General features: G+C 49.7%; 1 long non-coding RNA gene across 1 annotated transcript; it reads left to right on the forward strand.

The window, feature by feature from the left end:
- Positions 1-5115: 5115 nt before the first annotated feature.
- On the forward strand, positions 5116-14165 carry LOC144302894 (uncharacterized). Its single transcript, XR_013369894.1, has 3 exons — positions 5116-5290; positions 5544-5624; positions 13457-14165. It is a non-coding gene; the product is annotated as an uncharacterized LOC144302894 (long non-coding RNA).
- Positions 14166-15639: the final 1474 nt, after the last annotated feature.

Consider the following 15639-nt stretch of genomic DNA (forward strand, 5'->3'; position numbering starts at 1 on the left):
TAGATGTTGGATCCTTCTGAAATTTATTTATTTTAAAGATTTTATTTATTTATTTATTTATTTATTTATTTATTTATTTATTTATTTATTTTAGACACACACACACAGAGAGGCAGAGACACAGGCAGAGACACAGGCAGAGGGAGAAGCAGGCTCCCTGCAGGGAACTGGATGTGGGACTCGATCCCGGGACTCCAGGATCACGCCCTGGGCCAAAGGCACCACTGAGCCACCCAGGCTGCCCGGATTCTTCTGAAATTTAGAGAAGTTGAAGGAGATTGGAAGGCATAGTCACCAGAGGCAAGTCCTGCAGAGAAAGCTCCTTGTCTTGCTCATTCGGTACCCCTGAAGGACCAGGTGGCACCCTGTAGCTTGCAGGAGGCACAGGTCCTGTCTCCCAGGCAACCTTGAGAGGGACACTGCAGCCACTTCCACTTTGTACCCGAGCAGGAGCGTGCCCTGGCACAGAGATGAGCACAGCTTCAATTCACAGCTTTGGAGGCAGGACCAGAGGGGCTGAGGAAGAGAGCAGAGGAGCAACCCGTCCATTTACTTAGAAGGAAGGGGGCTTGATCAGGAGAAGCCGCAAAGCTGTTCTGAGGGACACAGGAGACATTCACGCTCCGGGTGGCTCCAGGACACACTGTCCATTTCGGGGATTCGAAAGCCTCATATAGCAAGGTCAGGACCACCAGCTTGGTCTGCTTCCCCGTTAACAATAGTCAGAAATATCACAAGTCCATGTGTCGTATTCAAGAGGAGAGCGGGATTCTTAGCTTAGCTTTGCCATCCACCAGTGACTTCACCGTGGACTACCCACTCTGTCTGTCTGAATTTCAGTTTCTTGATGGTAAGCGAATTTTCCTCAATAACACTCTCCTTCACCAAAGCATCCAATCAAGTCCAGTTGGTTTTACCACCCAAAATGCCACCCCCTAGTTGAGGCCACCATCTTACATCATCCCTTGGGAACTGTTGGAATCCCTGAGTTGAGCTTCTTTTTTTTTTATTTTTATTTATTTATGATAGTCACACACAGAGAGAGAGAGAGACAGAGACATAGGCAGAGGGAGAAGCAGGCTCCATGCACCGAGAGCCCAACGTGGGATTCGATCCCGGGTCTCCAGGATCACGCCCTGGGCCAAAGGCAGGGGCCAAACCGCTGTGCCACCCAGGGATCCCCTAAGTTGAGCTTCTGACTTGCAGTCTTGCTTCCTTGTTAGGCAGGATCTGCATCAGGTCTGTGAAGAGCTGGAGAGTGGCTATTAGGCTTCGTGAGCCACATACTTCTATGTTGCATATTCTTCTTTGGTGGAAACAACCCAAATGTCCACCAACTGTTGAACAGAGAAACGGAATGTGGTATGTCCATTCAATGGGATATTATTTAGCCACAAAAAGCAATGATATAATGTCATCGGACCTTGAAGACATGATACTGAGTGAAAAAAGCCAGACACAAAGGGCCGTATATTATAAATTCCATTTATAGGAAATATCCAGAATAGGCAAATCCATAGAGACAGGAAGAAGGTCTGGAGTGAGATGGGGAAATGGGGGTGGAGGGCGGTAACCAAAGGGTATAGGGTTTCTTTCTGAAGAAATGAAGATGTTCCAAAACTGACGGTGGTAAATGTTGCTGGAGTCTGTGAGTACGCGAAAAGCCATTAAATTGTGTACTCTACGTGAGTGAATTATGTGGTATGCAAATTATTTCTCAGTAAAGTTGTAGTAAAAAGGTATTTTTAGCTCCCAGGCCATACAGAAACAAGCTGTGGACCGCATTTGGCTCATGGGCCGTTGTTTGCTGCTGTGGAGGTTCTATATTGCTGCCAAAATGCAGAGTCTAAAATGCAGATCCGATTTTGTCACTCCCTTGCCAGGAAATCTTCAATGGCTCCCCATTACCCATGGGCTAAAGAACTAACGCCTTGGCTCCCGTACATGCTCTTCCACATTCTGTCCCCAGCTAGTCTTTCTGGTCTCCCGTCCTCCCATCCCTCTCCATGCTTCAACCACACGGATGACTGGTCACATGCACTACCACTTCCCTTTGATTTGGCCTCGATTGTGCTCTGTGCCTTCAGGAGTTTTGGAAAGCTCTTGTTTATCTCGCAAGCGTTCGCTCAGGTATCCCTTTCCTTTCCGGAACCTCCGGCAGTCTCCCTGGGAGGATGGATTGCTACTATGGTGTGTGTAGTCTTGGATTATATTTATTCGATTAGATCTATGCTTCCCTTCAGAAGACTGCGAGCTCCTTGGCAGCAGCAAAACAGGAGCCATGTCTTTTCTTCTTGGCCCAACCGGTGCTCAGCACTAGTTCCTGGCATGCAATCGGCATTTAGTAACTGCTTTCTTGAAATGAATTGAAGCCCGGTGAGAAGCAGACTAGCTAAATGGTATCCGAGAAATTCAGCAAAATCTCCCTGCAGAAAAGGCTCTTGCAGGATATCTGGTAACCTCAGCCCCCGCCCCCCGCCCCCCCCCCCGCCCCCCCGTTTCATGTGATAAAACTTGCCTGGATGTGATAAAACTTGCCCGGAGTCATCCAGCAACGAGGGGCTGAGGCATATCTCTGGGTCTGAGTCTCTACCCTCCCCGCCCAGGGGCTCTTCTGTGCACACCTCCCTCCGTGTCTTTCTACAGTCCCTTCCAACATTACCTCTCTGGGATTCGAGGCAGTTTGCCACGGCCAGGTTTTATAGCCATCTCCTTGGCTCGGCTGAGCCAAACATCCCAATGGCCAACAGCCCGCTTCTCCTCTCGCCCTCCCATTCTGGGCACTCTCGAGCTCCCTAGAAAGGGTCAACTACCTCAGGAGTGGCCGGAAGAGAAGGCCAGAACCTCCAGGCATTGCTGGCTGCAGGAACAGAGAGTACGGCCCACCCTCTGACGCAACTGGAGGTGGAGGTTGGACCCCGGCTCACACTGGAATCCCACAGTTTGATTTATGGCGTTGGGTACTTGTTCCACACATGTTTTTCCTATGGCTGGGAACACCCTGGGCTGACTGCGGTTTTCTCTTTCTTTTATTGTGTGTGTGTGTGTGTGTGTGTATCTGAGAGAGACAGAGACAGAGGGAGACAGGGACAGAGACTGAGCTATTTCTGAACCAATTGCAGGATTAAGGTCTTTACAGGCTGCTAAAGGACTAAAGAAGATTCTGGATCTCACTAAGGCTGTTCCTCCCATGCAGGTGCACAGAGAGCCGGCTACAACCTCTGTGGCCTGCAGCTACTACGCACCAGGCACCTCATCCTGTTGAGTTCCACAAGGACCCCACACAGTGGGAGGGATTGCCATGTGTGCAGGACCAGGGAGCCGTGCCTGGGAGAGGTTCCCAGGCGTGCCCAAGGCCCCAGTGAGCAATGGTGCATCCTAGAAACAGAGTCTAGCATTTGTTTCTGCCACCCTAGCCTTTGAACCTTCCTCTCTTTAGGAAGAGCCTCCTTTCACCAGGCGCCAGGCTTTCGGCACGACACACATGTGGTGCCCACCTTCTCAGAGCTTCCCTGGCATTTGTATGGGGCCAGCCTTGTGGACAGCTTGACTAAAACTGACCAAATTCCAAGCTATTTTTTTTTCTTTGCCCACTTTGATGTCTCTGTATTGACTCTCTGACTTCTTAGGCTGCAGATCTATTGTTCCAATGTGTCTCATCAGCGGAGGAAGAAATCCAGGATTCCAGAGGTCAAGCAACACATCCAAGGTCAGCTGGCTACTGGATGACTGAGCCGGGATGCGGGTCCTTGTCTCTTATGTCTCCACTCAAGCCATTTCTGGCCTGCTGTGTTGCCTTCGCACTACGGCCTCTCTTCACTGGAACTTTCTGGAACCCATCTCGTCACTCCCACTTCAGCTGTGTGTCATGTTCCTCCTCATCTTAGGTTGAGCTCAGGAGCCAGGAATCACAAGTTCTGCTGGTGGTCTCCACGAGGCCGGCTTCTGGGGCCTCAAGTCCTTGCCTAAGCCAGCCCTCACGTGGCCACGGCACAGACTGGAGAGGCCTTCCCTGTTTTAGAGATGACACATGGAGGCCAGAAATGATAGCAGCAACTAACCCAAGCACACAGAGATTACAGTCGATCAAAGACCAGAAATTGTTACCTCTGCTGCAACAATTGTGGCTGCAGGTTTGAGGAGATGTTTGTCTTTTCCTGTGGGTCCTCATGAGCAAAGAGGCAGATGCCAGCTCTTTTGAAGAAGCACGTCCTAAAGCTCAGTATTGTTTGAATGGCAAGAAGATTCTCTGAGAGGTAGTGAGCTCCCCGTGGCAGGAGATGACCAAGTAGAGGCTGTGTACGCGCCTCCCCCCTACACCCCCCACCCCCTGCCAAGGGAGTGTGGAGCAGGGATCAGATTGAAGAGAGCTCAGTGACTTCAGTGTCTACCCAAAGAACCCAGGCCCCCAAGGTCCAAGACTCTTGCCTTTGCTTCTGGGAGAGCTGGTGAGGAGGGAGGAGTGAGGAAGTAGCTTCAAAGATGGAAAAAGCCTTCTGCTCTCATTGTTGGCCATGAACCCAAGATTTTGTGAGACACTCTCGAAATGTTGGTCTGGGCCTTGTCATTTAACCTTAGCCCTCGAGGGGCCGTCTAAGTAGATGAAAGGCCACAGCACTTAGAGGGTGTTACAGAACCTCCTTCTGGGGAAACAAGCCCAGGAAATGAGTGGGGATTGTCCCAAACACTCATTTGAAAGTGATGGGACAGATGAAATTGCAGGAAATGGCCCAGCATTCAATTCTGGGCAGCAGCCTGGACATCTTCACAGACCAGCTCAGCTAAGAGCGTCAGCATCCAGGGGTCCTTGAAGGCTGGAGTCCAGGGAGGCTCCTTCCAGGAGGCGAAGCAGGTCTGGATGCCTGTCCTGGCCTTTTGGGACCTGTGTCCGCAGGTAAGTCACGTGGCACCTGAGTGGGTTCTAGCCTCCAAGTAGTGGTGGCAGTGACTCCTCCCTCTCAGGGTGGTGCGCACTCTCTGAGAGCAAGTATATGATGTTCCTAACAAAAAGCAGGGGCGGGGGCAGGGGGAGGAAGTGGTTTGAATCCCACATCTTGATTTACTGAGGGTGTAGTCACTCTTCGAAGTTTCTTCCTCAGCTTGGGGCCAGCCCAGACCAAATGCGGTTTCCTCTCTTTGTGTGTGAGCCTGTGTGTGCATGCGTGCAAGTGTGTATACGTGTTAGTCACCTGCCCTTCGCTGGCTGCAGGGTTCATGTCCACTTGAGGGGCCCAGGACTCTCAAGACCTGCCCAACGTGCTGGGACCCAGCCAGGTACAATTATCCCATGGTGAGTGCTAATGGGTACATCCCGCAGATGGGTGGAAGTAGGGTATGGGTATTGCCCCTGGAAAACCGAATAATGATGCAAACCACGGAAAATAAGACCACGTAAGCAATAGAACTCTCTTCATGTTAATTTTGATTCTCACAGATTTTCTTAAATCTCAGATGCTTGCTGTTACCTCCATGTCAGAACCTGGCCTAAGTCCAGGTCTGATCTGACACCAAATCAGCCACTTAATCATTTCCTTTGTCTCTAGGTCCTTCAGGGAGCACCCTCATTTCCAGACTTTCTGACCCCATAAAGGTTTGGGAATCACTGAGAGTCACTGCCCGAAAAGGTAGGTTTTTCTTCAGCAGGTGACAAACTTGGGATCTAGGTGTGGTTCTCCACCAGCCCAGCTCTGACCTCGCCGGGGCCAAGGAGTTCTCACCATGCTTGCCTCCCTTCCTCCCTGCAATGCTCTCACCCTACATGCTCCCTCTGCAGGAATGCAGAACAGGAGGGGTTTTTATGTGCCCTCTTGTCCGTGTGGCAGTGGAGGCCAGTGAAACTCAGAGGAATGAATGACTCACCAAGACCCCATAGCAAGATGGTGGCCGATGGGAGACCAGGTCTCCTGCCTCTTTTTTTTTTTTTTTAACAGCTTATCAAGATTTTATGTATCTTTATTTTCAACACATGGGACATACAGTATAAAGATTCCCTACTGGACAAATGATATTCATTAAGCCAAAGGGGGGGGAGGAGGAAGTTGTACTGTTTTGACTACAATGTTTAAAACACAAATATGCAGATTTTATCCCCCCCCCAAAAAAAAATCTGAGTTTTGTTTATCAGGGACATACATTGAACCTCAGACTTTTTCACACCTCAGAAAGAAAACACAACCAAAAAACTCTGGAAAAAATAGACCACAAGGGCTCTTTTGCGCTGTGCCGAGAGAGGTGACATCTGGCCAGAGATTAAATGTCTGTGTCTCACTTTGTGCAGGTTACCAGCTTGCTTACTTGTGACACTATAGAAAGGGGACCAAACTGTGGGGACCGAGGGAGTTACATACAACAGGAACATGGTCATATGGACACATTGCTTTCCTGGCAATGAGTTGTAAAGCAGGGAGACCCGGGAAGCTCAGAGCCCGAGTGACCCGGAGCTGTGGCTGTGTCCCTGGGGGCCAGGAGGAATGGCAGGCCTGGCGCTGGAATTCCCCCAGCGTGAGGCTCAGGATTAGGGAGGGGGGACATCTAGGGAGGGCCTCCCAGCTTCTGCAGACCCAGCCTGGAGATACGTCCGTGTTGTCCAAGGCCCATGTGCCTGGACCAGCCTTCCCGCACCGAAGGAAGATGTAGCTCCTTCCAAGACTCTCCCAAGACGGTCTCCTTGAGTCCTTCCAACAGAGGTCACCTGCTGCAGACCTGCGGGCTCCGTGTGGGCTGCAGACAGGTTTCAGTTGATGGGATTCTCCCTCAGTGACTGGGATAGCTGGCAGCATTGTAGCACTGCGCGTTTTCACATTAAAAAAAAAAAAAAAATCTGGCCTTTCTTGGGAACTTGGGAAATCTGGCCACACTGGGCTGAGTTCCCACATGACCAGCATCACTGGAGCTGGTTTGAGTCCCCGCCACCCTTCAGCCAAAAGCATGTTTGCCTTGGTCCCCAAGCCAACCGCTCTTGCTCCTTTTCATTATCTGCCTGGCCCCGCCGCAGGCGAATTTGCAACCCTGGCCGAGTTGGTCTTTATTTTATAGGTGAGGTTGTTGACGACCTGGTTTAAAAGTCATGGAAATCCAAGTACTTCCCCCAGCTTCCTATTTGATATCCCCCCCCGCCCCCACGAACTCCCCCAGGGGTGTCCCCACCCTTTCCAAGCAGCTCCAGGCTCTGCTGGCCAAAAACAGCTGGATCTACCACGGGAGATGCAGAGATGTGGGCCCTCCCCCCACGCTCCCCTCCACCCCACCCCCACCCCCACCGTGGAATGTGCCCCTCCACCCGCCACCCCTTCCAGCCATTGCAATTTCCAGATTAAAGATTCCAGGCAGGCTGGGGCGTATTTCCCACCCAGTGTCTGGGGCCTATTTTCTCCTTCAAGTCATTACAAGTTCGACGTCTCTAGCAACCCAGGGGCTTGAAGGCGGAGCTGCCTTTCCTGACAGCCCGGGGTGCTCAGACACCAGGTTTTCTCTGTTCCTTTTCCATATGCCCCGCTCTAGCCTTTGGTCTGGGTGCAGCTTGTCAACATTAAATAAGCACTTCTTGTGGTTCACTCATAACAATTCTTTAGATCTTGGAAGCCAGGCTGTGGAGCTCTGCATATGCATAGATCTCATTTTCACACAACAGGCTGCTTAGCAGATGGGGACCCAGACCAGCCTCCAACATTTAGCAGAGAGTTAAGATGTGGGAAACTAGGTGGCTTTTAACCAGCCCGGACTGCTGCCAGCGTTCAACCTTAGAGAATTTTCACAGGGAAAGGAAAAAAAAAAAAAAACCCAACAACAACAACAACACACACACACACACACACACACACACACACAAAACCAACAAAACCACAGTTTTCCTTGCTCCCCCAAACCAGATGGCAGATGGTATGGAACCAATAAAACACAGATTCAAACGTTTGTTTATTTAACTTTGAATGTAATATGGCTTTGTGGTCCCTTGCAAGGAAACACCAACCTTGCAACCAAAGAGATGACGGATTAGTCAAACTTCAGAACAGCATTTGGAGGTGCTCCTGGGGAGGCCCTACAGAGGGACCAGGGACAATGCGTGGCCAGCCCCCAAGCCCCATGGCCCGTTGGCGTCTCCCGGTGAAAACCCAGGAGGTCCTCATGAGCACTGACTGATGCTTCGTTTCTGTTGCTTGTCTTTTGGTCGAGGTTCAGTCCAAAAGGCAGCCAGCCACATGAGGAATGTTTCTGCGTCATTTCGAAAGCAGCTGTGGAAGATGTTGCTCTGGGCCACCAGTGTGAAAGACCATGAGAAAATGGCCCGGGCCCTGGAGAAAAGGCCCTCTTTCATGGGGCTTGGGGTTTGTGATATCAGAGAGGGATATGCAGTGTGGTGCCCTTTTCGCTTTGGCTTCCCAGAGACCTCAGGCGAAATTATATGCTCAGTTGGAATAACTATCTACATTAGTTTAGATTTTTTTGGTTACCAGTGGCAGAAAACCAACCCAAACTACTTTAAATAAAAAGATAATTTATCAGGTTAAGTAAGAGCAGATGGTTTCAGAGATGGCTGGGATCAAGGGCTTAATATCACCCGGGCTCCCTTTCTAGATCTTAGATAGGCTTTTTCTGTAAGTCAGCCCCATACCTTAAACTGTCCCCTAAATCACATCCTATGAGTTCAGCAACCCCAGAAAACAGTCTCCTTCACCAGCTCTGTCAGCAAAGGCTTGGCACACATGCTCGTTTTTGAACTAATGCAGTGGCCAGAGACTTGGGGTACTCTGACTGGCCTGTGGTGAACCTCCTTATTGGTGGGAAGAAGGGCAAGATCAGCATTACCTTAAACATATGAAATATATTCCCTAATTGGAAATATGGGGTAGGGTTGGGAGAGCGAGGCCAGTAGACGCCAACTTTAGCCTGGGATTCTAGCATAGTTTTCTATCCCCTCCCCTATATCACTCTATGTCTTTCTCGCTCTTCTCTCTCTTTTTAAGATTTTATTTATTCATTCATGAGAGCCACACACAGAGAGAGAGAGAAAGAAAGAGAGGCAGAGACACAGGCAGAGGGAGAAGCAGGCTCCATGCAGGGAGCCCGACTTGGGACTCGATCCCGGGTCTCCAGGATCATGCCCTGGGCCAAAGACAGACCCTCAACTGCTGAGCCACCCAGGCGTCCCACTCTCTCTCTTTTTAAATGAAGTTAGTAAATATGTATCTTTCATCGTAAGCAATACTAAAATTATGGAAAGCAGAAGTAACTTATTCTGCATGAGTGAACAGTGAAAAATGGAATATACTCTAAAATATGGAGTTCTTCGGTAAAACTGAACCATCTTGGACTCAGAATGCCAAAGCCAGAGGGAGGTGCAGAGCTCACGCTGTTCATAATGTTGTTGGTCGTGGATGAGCTCACGGAGGCCCAGAGGGGGGCTGCTTGTCCAAAACGTGGTTGCAAATCATCTGCAGAGCCTGGAACCCAGAACCTGATTTCAGATTCAGGATCTCCCCATTGCCTGTCTGACTATGGCCTCTTATCTTCCTATGTTGCTCTCTCAGGGCCTGACCTCATGTTCACTTTTCAGACACTTGTTCTGGAGTCTTCTATGAATTGGTTGGCAAAAAATTTCTGGCCAATGTGTCAACTTTTAGGGGTATAACTTCCCAGGACTCTCCCCGGGACTCTTTGGGTCTTCTATACCTAAGAAAATGCATCTTTAAGATTGATCGCAGCATGAGTGTGTTAACTGCTGAGTAACAAGTTAGCACAAATGTAGCAACTTAAAACAAAACACAGGTTTATCATCTTACAAGTTCCATTGGTCAGGAGACCAGGTATGGCTTAGCTGGGTCCGTGCAAGAGCTCACAAAACTGCAACCAAGGTCTAGGATGGGTCATAGTCTCATCAGGAGGCTCCTCTGGGGAAAGATCCACTTCCAAGCTCACTGGGGTTGTGGCCAAAGTCATTTCCTTGTGGCTGTATGACCAAGATCCCTGGCTTTTTGCTGGCTGTGAGCTGAAGGCCGCCTTTGGGTCCTAGAAGCCACCTGCCCACCACACCCCAGTTTCTTGCCACATGGATTTCCTTGACATGACTGCTAACTTCTCAGGCCAGTGAGGAGAAACACTCATTCTGGCCTGGAGTTTTATATAAAGCTCCATAATACTGTGATTGAAAGCCTATCACCCTTGCCTCATAACAACCTAACCATGGAAGTGACATCCTATCACCCTTACCATAGTCTGTTGGGAAGAAGCAAGTCACAGATTGTGCCAGAGAGGCTATTTTTTGGGTGATCTTGGGGTCTCCCTCCACAAGCCCTCACACCTAGGTGAATTGTCCTGCGTGTACCCACCTGAATATAACAGAGAGCCCCTGCTCCATGCCAGGGAGCATGCACACCAGTCTGTAGACAGCCAAGTGGGGATGATGGGCCTTTGAGCAGATAATAAGGCCCTACAGTAGGCACACGCCATGGGCTGCATGTTTGAAGGGACTGGGGTCACAGAGATAGAGTCTCTCCTTGGGCTAGAAGGGTCAGGCAGAGGGTCAGAGAGGACCTCCCAAAGGAGATGACCCTGGCACAGCCTTGCTGGATTAGCAGGACATCGAGGAAGACAGATGTGGTGGCAGAGAAGGCCAACGTGGATGCAAAAAGGCAAGGGGGATCTGGGGAGCCATGAGTGATCCAGGGCGACCAACATGAGCTCACTGAGGAGATGGGGGTGAGGCCAAGTCACTGAGGGACTTAGAGGCCAGGCTTGGAGGTATCCTCCTTCTGTGGCCCATGGAGGGCCACCCTGAGGCCATACCTAGGGAATTGGGGGCAGTGGCATGGTAAGCTTGGGGCCCCAGGGAGAGAGGACTTGTAGCAGGAGGCTGAGCAGGGAAGTCACCGTGGGCAGAAGGCAAACCTGGCTTGTCTGTCCTAAGGAGTGGCCCCCGCCCCACTCTCAGCCACAAAAACCCCGGGGAAGGCAGACCTTCTTAGGGCCCATTTCAGGCAGCCAGGTTGTCAGGATGATGAGTTCTGCAGCCTAGCAGCTGAACCAAAGAAGAGAAAAGTCCCAACAAGCCCCATTTCACTGCCCTTGACCTTGCAGTAGAGCTCTAAGTGCAAAATCTGTCATCTATTAATCTGTTAGAAGTTGACAAAAGGGACTTTGATCAGAGGTTGTTTTTCCCCCCTTCTTAAGTTCCTGATGACACATAATAGCCCATTTCAGCCGGAGGGCCGGAAGCATGGCTCTCATTCTGCTCGCTGCAACCCCAGTGGCCTCCTGCCCCGTGGCTTTCTCCCCGCCCCGATATTAATTGGCCTGTAAGTGGTTACATGTGTTCCTTTTTATGTGTCAGTTGGAGTCTGTTATTTGAACTTCACAGCTATTTGGGAACACAGGAGTGATGCTTTGGGCCCAAGTTGGGAAATGGAACAGTCCAGAATATGGTGCACTGGCTCCTACGTCCCGATTTTTTTGTGAGGTCTTGGTGTCTCCCACCACCACTCCTACTCCCTCCGAGCCATGCTCCTCTGAGTTAGGCCCCCGACGCTCCTGGCCCGCTCTTGGAACCATGAAGTTCACAGCCAAGGGAAGCCTCAGGGAGCCCCAAACTGTAGCTTCTGGTTTTAAAGCCATTAAAAGCCCCAGAGAGGGGAATGTCTTTTAATAAAAATAACATTTGCCGAGGGGCTATCCTGTACACATTTCTTACATGTGTTCTCTTGTTTCGTCCTCAAAATAACTCTGTGTTGGAAAACACATTGCCACTTTCAGATAGGGGAACTGGAGACTGTGGGAGACTGAGCAAGAAGGCTCCAGGGCCGGATTGCCAAAGATCAGGTCCTGCCACTAACTCTTACCAGCTGTGTGATCTTGAGCAAGTTGTTGAACTTCTCTGTGTCTCAGATTGCTCGTCAATAACGGATCTACTAATAGTACCTACTTCAAAGGGCTGCGGCGAGGATTAAATTGATTTAGTGTTTTTAGGTGCTTAGGGCAGGGGCTGGTGTACAGAAAGCACTTAATATGTGTCAACTGATGTGGCACGGCAAGGGTGTGTGGCATGTGGTACAGAACACCTTTTCTGGAGGGAGATGTCCTTGGTTTGAATCTCAGCTACTCCAGGTAGCTGTGTGAGCATGGGCAAGTTACTTATTGTCTCAGTTTCCCCATCTACAAAATGGGGATCTTCCCAATGGTTGAGGGTCCCCTCAGTGAAATGCTTAGGTCCCTACCTAATTACCCTGGAGTGAATTTCACCAACTGATAAGCCCCATTCAACCTCACAGAGGTTTTCATCTGATCTTTAGTGACCCATTTTATTTTTGTTTACATATTTTTTAAGCTTTTAAAATTTTAAAAATAAATCTCGACACCCAACGTGGGGCTTGAGCCCACGACCCCCAAGATCAAGAGTCATGTACTCTATGGACTGAGCCAGCTAGGCATTCCTGGTGACCCATCTTAAATGTAAATGGACGTCAAAAATTATATGTAATATCTTCGGCGAGATGAAAAGATTTTGCATTCCAAAAAACCAAAACAGAACGTAAAAAGAAAAGGAGGGGATCAAACTTAGAATAAACCAGAGCTCTTGAAAATTGAAATTAACAGACCAAAAACCATGTTAAATAACACAACATTTGGAACATGAAGAGAACTCTCAGAAAGTCAAACAAAGAGATAAACAGATTGAAAGTAGGAAGGAAAGATAAGGAAATTGGAGGATCCATCTAGGATATTCAGCATCCAAATAGAGTTCCAAAGAGAGGAAAACAGAGAAAACACAGGGGAGGCAATATTTAAGGAAATAACACAAAAATAAAATTCTCAGAACTAAAATCATGAGTTTCCTTGACTGAATTCACCACGTGCTCAACACAGCAAATGATGAAAAGATCCACATCAAGGCACATCATTGTGAAATTTTATAATACCATGGATAAAGGAAAGTTATTGAAAGCTTCCAGAAAGGAAGTCTCAAAAACAAAAACAAAAGCAAGACATGTACAAGGGATTTGGGTTACAGGATGGCACTAGATTTCTCAACAATAGCTCTGGAAGCTGGTTTACACCCTAGAATTCTATACCCAGCCAAACTATTAATCAAATATGGGCTTTTTAGTAGCAACGCTGAAAACCAGAAGCAAAGAAGCAATGTTTTCAAAATTCTGGGGGGAGGGGGGGAGTGATTTGCAATGTAGAATTTATACCCAGTCAACTAATAACCCAGCAGAGGCTCTAGAGACATTTTTTAGAAAGATTTTATTTATATATTTGAGGAGGGAGGGGCAGAGGGAGGAATCCCAAGCAGACTCCCCACTGAACGTGGAGCCCCACACGGGGCTCGATACCACCACCTTGAAAGCATGACCTGAATCAAAATCAAGGGTTCCTTACCCACTGAACCACCCAGGGGCCCCTCTAAAGACATTTTCAAAACATAAATTTCTCCTAAATTTGACTTCCATTTTTCCTGTTTCAGGATGCTACAAGAGGGAGTGTTCTGCTAAAATGAGGAAGTCGATCACAAAAGTGGCAGATGTGGATTCACAAAGCAGATAATCCCATGGTGGAGAAAGTGAAGAGGTCCCTAAAATTATGTGTAGAGATGCCAGGACGGTAACCGTGGGCCAGACATAGCGCTCCACCTCTTCCTGCCATCGAGGCCACCCCTTATTGTGGCTGGCTGGCACTGTGGGTTCCCTGACAACTGATTGGCTCTCGATCAAGTCCCATGTCCTTTCCTGAGCCATCCCACCACCACAGCTCCCAGGCCAGCCTCCTCTCATGCCTGTCACAGGGCAATAGACACTTCCAGAGCCCTCCTTGTCCCACGGGAACCGAGGTAGTCCCTGGTGCTGCCATCTGTTGCCTTGATTTGAACACCCATCCTGGTTGCCTCATCTTTCAAACAGGATCATCACAGCATCCATGATGTCACCAGGTCATTGATAGGATTAAACGAGTAGATGTTTTTGAAGCGATGAGAATGGCATCTGGCATGTAGTAATGTGATACTGGTATTTGTTAAATGAAATACATTATGTGTGATGCCTGGGTGGCTCAATGGTTGAACATCTGCCTTTGGCTCCGGGCATCATTCCAGGGTCCTGGGGTCGAATCCTGCATCGGGGTCCTTGCAGGCAGCTTCTCCCTCTCCCCATGTCTCTGCCTCTCTCTCTGTCTCTCATGAATAAATAAGTAAAATCTTTAAAAAAATACATTATGTAGCGACATGAAGGTAAACCTGTCCTAGCTTGGAAACACATCGGTTTAAACACCAGCCACAGCTGAGAGGAATCTGCAAGCTCCTCATTGTATAGCTAAACACCCCCAAACTGGGAGCACCCCCAAATCCTGAGGCATTTCAACTCAGGATGCCAGTACATCTCTGACCATGTCAGTTCCTGCTCAACATGACTTAGAGATTCCTCATCCCGCTGAGGAGGAAGCTGGAGTCCGGAGTCTTCTCCTCAGCCCAGTCTTGCTCAGCTGTCCCCTTCAGAGTCACCTTGAACCGGCCCTTCCTTGCCAGCCATCCTCCCACTCCAGACACCTGCTTCAGTCAGCCCCTCATGAGCTGAGCCATAGACCTTCAGCTATGCTGCTCCCGCTGCCTGCACTGCTCTTCCCGACAGCACCTCCTTTTTCCTTTAGCTGCTTCCTACTTACCCTTTGGATCTTAGCCAAGTCATCATTTCTGCAAAGCAGCCTTCCCTGCACCCAAAGGCGATTAGAAATCCCGTGGCACATTCTCCTGGCCCCGGGGAGGTTTAGTTCTTGCGCTCGGTATGGCATCTGACACTCCTCGTGTTCTTCGTTCATTCAACGTAGACTTACCGAGTGCCTCGACTTACCAGTATGTCAGGCCTAGAAAATGCAGCCATGACCACATAGACAGAAGCCCCCGCCCTCGGTGAGGTGAGTGTGCTGTCGAGGGAGGCTTTTTGGTTACCATGGGCCTGACAGAAAGCAGGCTTTAAGAAGTATTTGCTGAGAAATAAGCCCCAGGAACATTGCTGCCTTCCCTGAGAGCGAGGAGGGGGCTGGGGGCGCCTTCCCCCTTCTAGCAAAAACGTGCAAAGCTCTCCCAGTAGCCCCAGCAGGAAGCAGGGGTGCTGACAGGCACTTTAGAGCAGTTTAGTGGCAGGTTAAGAGCACAGAAGCCCCACCCAGGCGGAAGGTCGCTGCGGTTTCTTTGGCGAGTGTCCCCCCATCGCCCCCCTTCACCTCCTGTTCATCTGGCCCGGCCTGTAACCAGGCCAACCTTCCAGATTAACTGGGGCTGAAGGGGGAGCCGGGGGGAGGGGACTTCATGAGTGGGTAACCCTGTGACTAATCCAGAGAAACAGCTCTGGCTCCGTGGTTCACCCCAGGCTTGTTTGTGTGTCTAATTTCCTTGGGCAAATCAGCCCCTTCATTTCACTCTGAGGTTTAGGGTTTCCCCTAGAGCTCTCGGGGAGTCAGGCTGGGATGTTTTGCGTAAGTGGGGAAAGTCTTGGAGATGGAAGTAGGAGATGGGGTCGCAGAGGTGACACTGGGTGAGGGGCACTTGGTGGGGGGGCTTTGTTCTGAAGGGCTTTGGCCTCATCCCTGCCTGCTCGGTTGCCCCTTCCTGGGCCACGCTGCAGGATCTAACAGAAACACCTAAGGAGACAGAGGATC

This window comes from Canis aureus, chromosome 32 (assembly GCF_053574225.1).
Source record: "Canis aureus isolate CA01 chromosome 32, VMU_Caureus_v.1.0, whole genome shotgun sequence".
NCBI classification, from domain to species: domain Eukaryota; kingdom Metazoa; phylum Chordata; class Mammalia; order Carnivora; family Canidae; genus Canis; species Canis aureus.